Here is a 12493-nt window from a genome sequence, read left to right as displayed (position 1 = left end):
CAAATTTCACATGGAAATACAAGAAAAATTTCTGATATTTTCTTTGTACATTTTCCACCTCTTGGGAATAGACAAATATGTTTCACATCAATGGTTATATAGAGTTGTTTTATCGAAAGATTCTCTTACGTAATCGTGCTCGGGTTACTCTTCAATAAAATACCATCCCGAGATTTTATGCATTCCATCAACGCAATGAATCTAAAGCACTTTGTCTGGTGTTCGCTGAGTGTAAAGTATTGTTTTTCATAAATTTTCCCACATCTATACGCCTGGGTACGGATGTGGGTATGTTGTAGGCATTATCAAACAACAGCATCAAATGTTGATGTTTGACACAAGACAAAAAGCACCACATTGTTGTTTTGCATAGAGTTCCCTTGTCTCTGTTGTTTGTACCTGGCGGAGCCAACTCAAGGGCTAAGCTTAGTTTTACTCCCTTTTTGCTTGTACGGTAGCAGCGGTATCACATCTTCACCTTTCCTTACAACACTATATATTTCTAAATAAGTGGAAAATCACACGGCGTTCACCATAAGATATGTGGAGTTGGGGAAAACAAAGATGTTATATATGATGTTACGTTCGCTTCTTACAATGTCGCGTATGGCAATCTCATGAGGTTACGCATGACGATCATCATTGGACGCTCATCCATTGTCGTCAGCTTTTCTAAATGTTTGTAATTTTTTCTAGCACTTTGTTTTTGTTGTTACTCCTCAGGCGACGGATTGGAGTTTACAAGATATTTTGTTGTGTAATGCAATTTATCTATTTGTTATAGGTTCTTATATGTGTCCTTCTTGTATTATTTTTTGTTGTTTCCGAATTACCTATCTCGTTGATATTTACGAGATTTTTATAGCTATGTACACTTTGTGACATAAAAATGTGTTTTCCCCAAATGATTAAGCTATCCAAACCATTGTATTGCTGGTGACATTTGAGTGCACTGAAAATCTACTTCTTATCGGGAATTGTCCAATCAACACATTGTTCAGTTGGCCTTACTTCCAGTTGGACAGCCAATTTGTACTCCTATTCAGTTCAATTCTATTCTCTAATAACACAATAAAGGAGAAAGTGGTTGTCAACACAGTTCATTTGCTTGTTGCGGTTCAAAGTTGAATTGAAGATAAAGGACAAGTAAATTTTATTTCTTCGAGACAAACCTTGGAGAGCTGCGTCATGAAATTGCTTCACGCATTAATATAACCTGGATGAAGTGGCGTTCCACAACTGGTGTACTTTGTGATCGACGTATCAACGAACGTCTCAAATCTAAAATTTGTCGCAATGTCGACCGTCCTGTCGCCCTCTATGGTTCTGAGTGCTGGCCGACTATAAAACAGAATGAAGGGCGACTTGCGGTAATTGAGACGAAGATGTTGCGTTGGACTAGTGGCGTTTGATCACATCCGAAATGGGGATATCCGTGATCGTTATGGGGTTGCACCGCTCGTGGAAAAATTGCGAGAGAGACGTCTTCGATAGTATGATCACGCGTTTCGTGCTAACGAGAATTCACTTACCAAGATTGGTCTGAAGTCGATGGTAAACGACCAAAAGGCCGGCCGAAATAACGGTGGGTTGATACGCTGGATGGATATTTAAAAACCTCGAGATTGCACCCAGATCAGGCATTCGATAGAGGCAAATGGCGAAACCGATCACGACGAGGCGACCCCGCTTGTAAAGGGGACGAAGGCTGAAGAAAAAGAAGAAAAAGGAGAGAAAAACCTTGCCAAATTTGTTTTATATTTGAAAGAGTTTAGGAGAACTGCATTTTATTGAAACTTTCTAGTTACTCTAAATATGTGTACATATATATATATATTTCAATACGACGTTAGATTTAAAGCGTTGCACAAATAAGAACAATGACCTCTACATATGAAAAGATACTTTCATATCACTTCGAGTAAGAAATGAAAATTCGACTCATCACCTCCACTCGTCGCAAAGATGTCTATCCAGCTGACAACGGGATCTACAACAGCACAACAGCAACAGGTCTAGGAATTTAGGAGGTTACACTTAAAAAAGGATAGTCTGTATTTTGTATCTATATATACAGAATAAATAATTGTGTCTACCCTTGAATATAAGTAAACATTACAGTGATTGTTTGAGTATCATAGAGAAAATTTGTCTAATCAACTTTTGTTTATGAAGCAAATGTAGTGACACTACAGCCCGATGTCGGACCCTGGCCGCTTTGATAATTTTCCTCTAATTATCTCGATTACGTGACCGCGTCCTCTAATCTTGGAAGCCCAGTAGTTGCTCGTCGTCCGTATATATTGTGCTCTCCCACCATGCTCTCGGTCCTCCTTTTAGTCTCATTCCGTCGACATGTCGTCCGTTCATAACCTTCTTAGGCATGCGATCGCCGCTAATTCGTTGGACATGCCCCGTCTACTGAAGTCGTTGTATGATAGTTTAACGAATTTTGAGACTTCTAGTTCATCGTACAGTTCATGCAACTCATGGTTGTACCGGATGCGCCATCCTTAACGGTCGCGAACTGCTCCGAAAATTCGTCGAAGGACTTTACTTTAAAATGTGTTTGGCAAATGTTTGGCGGTTTGGGTCCGGACCCAGGTTTCGCACCCATAGCATAGCACTGGTCGTATGATGGTTTAGACGCGGAGCTTCATGTTTCTGTATGCTTCAATTTCATTATGGGAAGGACTGAGAAGAAAACTTTATTCGGTAGCTGTATCCGTCGCTTGACCTCGTCAGTCTCATTGGTGTCATTTAACAGGCTACCACCCAGATATATAAAGTTGTCTACGAATTCGATATTGAGGTGCCCTATGTTGATGCTCGAAGCCAGCTAGAACGCCAGCTTAGTTCTACTTCTTGATTGTATCATTATTTTCGTTTTGTCCTCATTGATGCCTAGTCCAACTTCTTTCGCAACAGTGTCAAGGGTATGGAGAAGATCTCGTGCGTCGGTCAGTTTTCGGGACATGATGTTGATGTCATCTGCGTACGTAAGAATTGTGTCGACTTAATGAGGTTGAAGAGCGTCGACGCCAGTCCGTTGCCCTGATTCAAACCAGGACGTGTTTCAAAAGGATGTTCTGGACATGTACTGGATCCTGACTTGTGAGATGGAGTTGGTCATAGTCATCTTCGACAATCATACTAGTTTAGCTATACTGTCGTATGCGCCTGCTTGAAGTCGACAAAGGTCTGGTACACGTTATCGTTATATTACCAGTGGTTTTGCAGGATTAGTTTAACGGTAGAAAACTGGTCGGTTGTGGAGCAACCAAGCCTGAAACCGTCTGGAATCTCCTTGTCCCCCAGATTTGCAGCAGTAGTCGGTGTATCGCATTTAGAGATCCGTTCTACCGGATTTTAACAGCTGGACTGGAATCTCTACTTATATGGGGGCACCAGGTCTCGGATTCAGAAACGTTTGTTGATGTTATCGAACAGTTAAAAAACCGTAACTTTGTTAATAACGGTTAGATTGCGTTCAAACTACCCAGAGTTATGTCCTATATTATCGTCTATGTTGATTCCAATACCATACCAATTTTGTGTTTCTAGGACAAACTTAAGGGGGGTTTTCTGGTAAATTTCCAAAGTATGGTAATCCACAGTTATTAACTTTATTTGTGGAGATATCGGAACGGTATGTAATTTGAGGCCTAGATTTTGAAGGGATGGATCTTTGTAATTTTTTTCAGATTTATCGGTTGGGTAGGTTCTGAGAACGAGACCTGTTTCCCTCCTAGGGGCACACATTTTGAACCCCTACTCTCTATGCTTCACCTGATGTCAGAAATAAGATCAGTTCCGAAAAGTACTAATCGAGCCCTTCCATTTGATACCTTACATGGTCATATTCTATTAAAAAAAATGTACACCTCCCCCCCCCTTCTTTGCACGTATGGAGACCCCCTTCAAACTAAACACAAAATGGCGCCGCTCGCTGCATGTAAAGGCACACATAGGGCACCAGTTCTCACCAAATTTTATAACAATTGGTCGATCAATGTCGGAGTGAATCGGGTGTGACAGACAGACAGACATACGGTCCTGGGACTGAAAATTATTAGTTCAAAATAAAAATCGAATGAAATTTTGCCCACTTCTCCACTCCTAATTTTTTCAACTCCATCACTTTCAACAAGTAAGATTTAGATGACAAAGTGCCCCTTCAACCCTAAAAGTTTTTGCAAAATATTCGAAAACGGAAGGACTGAGTGGTTACGGCAGAAACATTGGATGAGTTGCTCGTTGTTATAGAATAAAGAATTAAATTTCCCAACCTTCTTTTTATTTGGCATCGGTAGTTGAGTTAAGGGTGATGCACTGCGTGTAGGAAGCCCATCACAATAATACAAATCCATGTGTCCTTTCTTTCCTGCAAGAAGGCAGTCCAATAACTGAAATGAAGTGGATTATCGTCCCACAGAAAAAGGTTCGACCAAATGCGTTTTACCTCTCTCCATGTCTTTCCGTTTCTAGAGCGTCCCATTTATCAGCCAATATGGCATTCGTCATTCCTTTTTTCTTGTGTAAAGACAAAACCTTATTAAAATCGGTTTACTGTATGTCTGTCTGTCCGTCACACGCATTTTTCTCGGAGACGGTTGTAGAGATTGGTACAAAATTTGGTAGAAAGGTGGGAACTGTGAACACTTACGCACATAGTGAATTGCATCCTTTTACGTCGAATTTAAGGGGGGCTCCCCATACAGGCAAAAGAGGGGTGTACATTTTTTTTTCATCAAATATAGTCATGTGGGGTATCAAATGAAAGTTGTTGCTAGTACTTTTCGAAGCCGATCTTAGTTTTGACATTTGCTGAAAAGGTGGGAAGTGCGGGGGTTAAAAGTGATCATTTCTTTAACGGGTCCATTCTCAGAAACTACTTAACCAAAAAATTTAAAAAAGATCAGGCGTCTGCTAGTATATGATTCCTAGGCTCCGAAATACCTTCCATATCGATATCTGTTCAAATAAATAATAAATGTACTATTATTAACATTACTATAATTTTTAGTAATTGGCGAGAAACCTCTGCCCCTTAAGTTCACCAATATAGGCTACAGCATGGAGCATAACTCTACCAAATTTGGTGAAAATCGCACTATTGCTAACAAAGTTATAATAGGTCAAAGCTGTCGCTTCTCTGCAAATTTAAGACTTTGAATGTCACTTGAAAGTGGATATTTTCACATAATATATTACGTGCTATGTACTAATGGGACAAATGCACACTCAAATCTCTTTATAAAAGAAATACACAAAACCTTGCATACCTGAAGCGTCTAGCTTCCGGTTTTCCGACTTGTTTAAAATGCGCAATCTAATTAACACATCTACCGGTAGCTGGCCCTTACCGCGACTTAGGTCACCATTCAAGATTTTCTCAGCGCAGTGCACCTCTATTATGGTGAAGCCAGATGGTTGCTGCATTTATGACTCAGTGAAAGACAAGACAGATGCTATCAGCGTAGTTGAGGGTGTTTGAGCAAACATGTCGCAGTCCATTGAGATCCTCTATGTTGTCATGCAGCACGTGAAATTTTGCGCCATCATATGTAATAGCCATTGATTTTCCTGAAATGCTCCCCCTGCGTGGAGCATTCCAAATACACTACCTCTTCACTACCTACCTGTCGAAAACAGGTGAAGGAGATATTGAGGTGATATGGACTCTGCACACTACTCCAAAATGATCCGAAAGGTATCCAAAGCGAAAACTAGGTTGCTCTTTGTTGATTAAGGTTTTAAAATGTTGCACGGCTTAAGCACATTGATGGCCGGGATTTCTCTTTTGTTCGCACCGTCACTTTAACAAGCCATTTCATCCACACCAAGTGGAGCTTCGCCACATGTTACACAGTTAACGTTCCACTCAGGACCATCAAGGGGCTTGCGACCCCCAGGAAGTTCTTTAGTGATGCGGTATAGGGTATCGGAATCGTAGTTATCTGCGGCAGCTTCTACTTGATTGACTAGCGCAATAATGGATACCCTTCTCGATATTTTCTGCGGTACCAGAGTTCGATTTGCTCCCCAGTCGCAGCGGCAAAAAAAGCTTTAGTCGCCTATATTCCTCAAATCGCTTCCATCTCAGGTCAGGTCTTACGGGCGGGCCTCGCGGCGTAACCAACAATCTCATTTGCACCGGAACAAGCAATGCGCAAGAAAAGACAGATGACTATCAAGTGATGGTGATGGCAGAATTTGTAATCGAACCATATGCCACCAAGTACGCCTTGATGGAAGCTGCTGAAAGCCTCAAACCTTGTCGCCAATGTCGCGACGGTCACCAAGACCGCATTCCGCCTTCCATGATCGATCAAGGTGTTATCAAATCTCACCTTGGCATTCAGATCTCCGTTCACAATCGCAATGTCCTCATTAAAAAGCATCCTCATGACTGCATTGAGTGTCCATTGACGCGTAATACTGCACTACTGAGATTTTCCTCATGCCGGACCAGAATCTCGCTACTAGATTACTAATAATACCTGTTTCCAAGGCAAGAGCAGCCTGGCGGATGCAACAAGCATCAACCCGACACTGGAATCACGCTTACTTCCGGCAGGTTTCCCAGAATACAACAACGCAGTGTCGCAGAAGGGAGAGGAGTATTCCTCAATGTTCCACCATGTTACCTCGCTTAATTTCAAAATGTCAAGTCTGTATCGCTCAAACTCTCGTTAAAGTGGGAGCACGTGAAAATTCTGGGGAGCCTGATACCTTTGTCGAAAATTATATTAAAAGACCAGCAAACCGGAAGCATAACTATCTGGAATGTTCGAAATGGTTAGTGTTTTCCCCAAGGACCAAGCCTTATAACAGAACCGAAAAAATGCAGAATTCCGACCGTTTCAAGTGAGGCCCCAGCAAAGCACCAGTTGACAGGTGTCAGCTTACCTTTTTGTTGGCTTTTGTGGCCATATACTTTGGCGCTTTGTCCTTTTGAATGGCATTGCCACAAATCAAGTATCTTATCCGTCTTTTTTTCACGATGTATCCAAAGTTCCAAGGATTCCACCCACCTTTCAGATTGAGAATGAACGCGGGGAGGAAGCTGTGTCGACAGATACATTAGTGGATTTGCATTTAGGTATTGGGGACCTAAATGAGCAAAATTCCTAACCGACCACATAATCCTATCTTATTGTTATACATGTACAAGAGGTCTACATATAAAAAAAATGAAAGCAAGAAACTTGAACCCCCTTTTTTGGAATTCTGCATTTTTCACAGACCTACAAAACTACCTATTAGGCAACTTTATCCTTTTACTCAGAATTCATTTCAACTAAAGCCTGGTTGAGCCTTCTACATTTGAATGCGTCTTCAACATGATTGTTGTAATGCACGAAGGATGAGGTTGGTGGAAACAGAAGTGTGAGATGCTCGGGGCTAAAAAATTACACTAAGTTCAAGGCTCCCGCATTTTTCATTGTAATTAACTTTTCTCCTTTATCTCAGCTGGATATAATGAAGTGGCCGCACTTGGCGAATTCTCAGAAAACAGTCGGCTTGAGGCGAGAAAAAAATAAAACAGGTTAAATAACGAGACTCGAGGAGACTAGATACGCAACTTTTAAGAAGCTCCTGACATAGTTAGCACATTACCCATTTTTCGACTGAACACTTAACCCTTACACGGATAAGTACTGGCTCACATTTCATCGTATGGTGTAGCGTCAAGTTGAATATCTAATCTTCGAAACATCTTGCTCGCGCCAACTTTATACAGATACAATTTTCTTCAGTTTATGCACAGGAAACTGGATGATGTTTGGCGAGTAACATAACTCCTCACTGTATCCACATGGAAACATCTTCATATGGTTTTTCTTGGCGTTTTTCCGCATATAAGTTTGCATGCATATATTTTAAGTCGTAAACGTATGAAAAACAAAGGGAATGACAAAATGTTGGAATTTCTCTCTTGTGAGAATTGCGAATGTGCGAATTTGCATTTTATTAAAATTTAACCATGCCCAGCATTCTCGTACTTGATATACTCGTATGTAGGTTTCCATGTTCGTACAAATATGGAAAAGATAAGTTATCATATTTTGCTGTCTTGTGTGCCTCGTATAAACCCGAGAACGTACGTCGAGGCTCAGAACGTTCAGGAGAAAACAAATGTGTTCTAGATGTTGTCGTCAGCGTCTTCGTTTGTAATGAGACTCTCGAGATCTTGACCGACATTAACCCGTTCTCAGAACTCTACTCGGTTTACCCGTTGTCGTTGTTGTTGCTGTTGACATCAGAACAACGAACAACGGAAGTGTCTAATATGCATGTCGAAATGCCTACCTATGTTAACGATACATACGAGTGACATTCGTTCCAGCTTACATTGCATTATATTATGTTACGTGGAGAATGTACTTGTCACGAGGAAGAACTTCCCTTCATAAATTGCTACCTTAGGTCAATCTTATTTCCAACAAATGACAACTTAATTGCTGACTCAGGGCTCGACGCAGACGAAAAGAATCGACTACCTATTCCCGTATTCGATAAATTGAGGATATCTTAATAATATTAAGATACTTTTCCATCTGGCTTTATTTATCTTGAGAGGCTACGTACAGACATCTCAAGATCCCCCCATCAAACCGTTTCAAAATGCTTCTTTCTTTACAACGAAATGCACTTGGAGCTGTTTAATTTTTCCTAAGAGGTGCATTATAAGGACCTGAGTTTGCTTTTTCCAGACTTGTCACAAATGACTATTCTATTCGATGACTCTAATGTATCGACTATTTAGTAACCATTCCTGCATAGACGCTTCACTCCTCTCCGACAGCCAAGTTGAGCTTATCTGACATGATAAAAGCCGTTTGATTGGCTATAATTAAGTGCGCTGTACGCCAGTCAACCCATAATTGCATATTGCTTTAATTCCCAATCGATTTAGCAGCTCTTTTCGTTAACATATGAATATCTGAGCATCATAAGCTTTCGTGCGGGTCTTGAAGATTGTCATGTTGTCATTAGTCGTTAACGCGATGACCGGCCATTCCGCTGACCATCCTGCGTCCAGAATATATATTGCTGTCATTGTCTTTAATTGCTACAAATATGTTATTCATGAGGATCCACTCCTATTGTCCTTTGATTCAATAAACATAATTATAATATTCTGCAATTCTAGCTGGCAGTTGACCTTAATCTCCAGCTTCTTATCTGACGGAGTATTTGTTAACGGGCACAACAGATGTCACTTAGGCAAAGTATTAGTAATAATGGAATTCGAGGGTACAAATACAAATTGTGCCCATTTAGGGGTTGATAAGTTGCTGATTTCTTGGATTAGGACATGATTGACCATGGGTAATTAGACAAGAATGTCTGGCCAGATAAATGTATTGACAACTAATTTATGGTATTAAGGATTCTGAAAATACTCCTTATTGGATTTGCCAGTCTAAGATGAGTTTATGTACTTCTATCTGAATGTTGTTATACTTGGCAAGGTACTTCTGTTAAATTGCATATGGAATAAACTGGGAATTTTTTTTGGGGGGTGGGGGTAGGTAGGGAAATACATTCACGCCCACAATGCCGGACTACTGTCTTAAATAGACTACCGGCTAAAACATCTCCAGAACGTCCAGGACTCTGACTCGGAACCGTTTGATATATTACTTCTGGCCAGGCCTATTCAGTATAGGAACAAAACCCCGTGGATTCAGGGAACCTCACGTACCCTGGCATCTCTCCTATCCATCTCTCTCTTTTTCGCCTTAAGAATGCCATAAACGTAACACGTCACTCGGCTCCACGTGTCTTCGCTCTGCAGCATGACCTCAATTATAGCGTCCGGCGACCCAAGACACCTTTCTAACGAAAGGTGATGGTGATGACGCCCCCACTTTCTGCAGACGAAGAAGGTGTGCCGGGCATCATCCATCATATCCTTGCAATAAATACAGTCGGGCGGCCGTGATTTCCCGATGGTGTGCAGGTAAGATTGCAAATACCCCCAAATGTCCACTGAGAAGCTAGATTAGGTAATAGTCAATGTCATCGTGCTTTTGATTGAAACAAAACCTAGCCTTTTTAATGAGATACGCGGTCTATCTATCCCTCGATTCTCTTCCCCAAGATTGCTGGCATGCGTAGAAAGTATGGGCTCTTTCCTCACAAGCGACAGCTTCCTTATTTTCCTCGTCTTTTCTGAGATATATATACATGCCGAACGGAAGGGCAGTATGGAGGGCGATCGGAATAACATCCGCTCTAACCATTACTGTTGACTCCGAGACGGTACGGTAGGCGGACACAACTCGCAGAGCCCCTCGTCTTTATACTTGCGCTAGGCGCTAATGGTACATTCTCTTAATGAGGGAGTCAGCTCATATTTCGGAATCGCCGGATAAGGGACCTCCGACGTTGGATATCAGCCGGCAAATCGCAAACATTCTAGCCGCAGCCTTGTCTGTGGTGTCGCGAATCTACTCGAAGAAGCTCATCTTCATTTCTACTAGGATGCCGAGATATTTAACCACCTGCGTCGACAAGACCATAGTTTCACCAACCTGAATAGAGGGAACTATGGGAACCCTTTCCTTGGTTAGCAGAGCTAGGGAGAATCCATGCTCAGTTATCTGCATTATTCGCCACATCGCTAATTCCAGTGCGTGCTGAGCTTGCACCCCTCGCCGACAGTGGCGACTGTATGCCTCAGCAGTTCTACCGCTTGGACCACCTCCTCTTCAATGGCATCAATTGTGGATCGCCTCTCTCTAAAACCATATTGTGTTGGTGACTAGTCTCCCGCAGCATGTATTGTATCAGTCAGTCTGGCTGTGTTCAAGCTACTGAACCGACGATATGTTGACAGCACCTCTGGATCACCTTTGCTCTCTCGAAACCTTCCATTGGGAGGGGAAAGCACCCTCTGTCAAATGCGCTTCATGGACGAGATAGCCTCCTCTTTGCAGTGAAGAGTGGGCGTTCCTCCACTCACTCCTTCAGCGATTGCATCAGTTCGGATGGGGCTTGTACGATTTCTTCCATTTTCGGTGAATCTGTAGAACATGGTGACCGATGGGCACCAAGTTTTTTTTTGAAAACCAGCGTATGCTCAACACTCCATGGCTCTCTGTTTTCGTCTTTGATTAGCTCCTGCCTGTAGCATGCCTTCCACTTATTGATTTCGTGACGGAGTTCTTTTTTCTCACGTTTACACTCTGCGTCACCTCGTCTTGGCCTCTTGCGCGCTGAGTAATTGCCGAAGTTTGAAGCAGTTCGTTCGTAGGCTTGCAATTTCAGCTGTTCACCAGTACACGGGGAATTTCCCGGGGCGTAATTTCCTTTTGGAAGCCGATTCATTACAAGCTGGGGTAATAAGGCTCATTGTTGAATGAACTAGCGATTCCATTGCAGTTCCCTTGTCTGGGTCTCCTCGTTGATTTACCCTTTTGAGGGAGCTTCGATAAATGTTGCAATGTCAATTTTCCCGATGTCGGACGGCAGAACATTGGCAAGAACCGTTTGTAACTTTGAAGGAAATGTATTGATGATCGTTAGCCGTGAAATCTTCCAGTACCTTCCATCCTTTGGACCGCCGACACTATGGACTCCGGAGCAAAAGTTACGTCAGGGATAGTGCCCTCGCAACCCGGGCGTTGGAATTTCGGAGTGCTACCGGTATTAAAGACAATGAGTCCTGTCCTGGCTGCAATCTGTGTGCCTCGAGAATCTGGTTGAGCCATGCCTAATTCGAGGGCTCTGACGTTAAAGTCTGCTCCGAGGGGAATTCTCCCTTCCGTGTTTCTAATGTCGTCTTCCAAGGTGGCGAACCTATTCCGAGAAGCTTGTATAGATTCGTTTGGTGTGAGGTACACGTTGGAAAACATCACTTCCGTACAACGAGCGAAGCGACCATGGGCTCGCCCTCGCCAGTTAACCGTGTTTCTCACCCAGGTGGAAGCAGTGCCAGATATATTGGCATACCACGATGGTGACCTCCTATCTCGGTACTGTTCGCTGGGAAGCAACAAGTAAATTTTTCTTTCTTGGACCATCTGGCTCATCAAGTCGTGGGCAGTTACACTCCTATGCTTGTTTGCTTGCGGGATGTGAATCATGGGACTTTTCGCTTTCTATAACTCTTCTTTAAAGACCTGGTAACGCCCAGAACCAGGAACATTAGCCACATCTTTTTTCCACAGCCCGCGATGCTTGCAAAGGGCACAGCACCTTGCCGAATCACAAGTCATTGCTGTGTGCTCGGGTTCGCCACACTTGTAACACAAAGTGCTTCTGTCCTGCCCCTTGTAAGCCCCTACTTCGTGTACGTATGTCCAGTTCTTAAAACAGCATGTTGGAAGTGCTCTTCGCCTTATTTTGCGAATAATCCCTCCGATCTTTATTTTCCAGCAATGGAGAAGTTGGTTCGCTGCCTTCTCAGGGACAGTGACAATAGCAAATTTTTGTCCTCCTGAGCTAGCAGACGTAACTCTCACCTTAAGGTTGCTCA

At 42.5% G+C, this 12493-nt stretch overlaps 1 protein-coding gene across 1 annotated transcript in view; it reads left to right on the top strand.

The window, feature by feature from the left end:
• LOC119650579 (extracellular serine/threonine protein CG31145) overlaps window positions 1-12493 on the top strand; it is a 215373-nt gene that overhangs the window by 108458 nt on the left and 94422 nt on the right. The gene's annotated exons all lie outside the window — the stretch shown is intronic.

Source organism: Hermetia illucens, chromosome 3 (genome assembly GCF_905115235.1).
Source record: "Hermetia illucens chromosome 3, iHerIll2.2.curated.20191125, whole genome shotgun sequence".
Lineage (NCBI taxonomy): Eukaryota > Metazoa > Arthropoda > Insecta > Diptera > Stratiomyidae > Hermetia > Hermetia illucens.
Note: the sequence above shows the minus strand (reverse complement) of the source record. Positions and strands in the feature narration are given on the sequence as shown.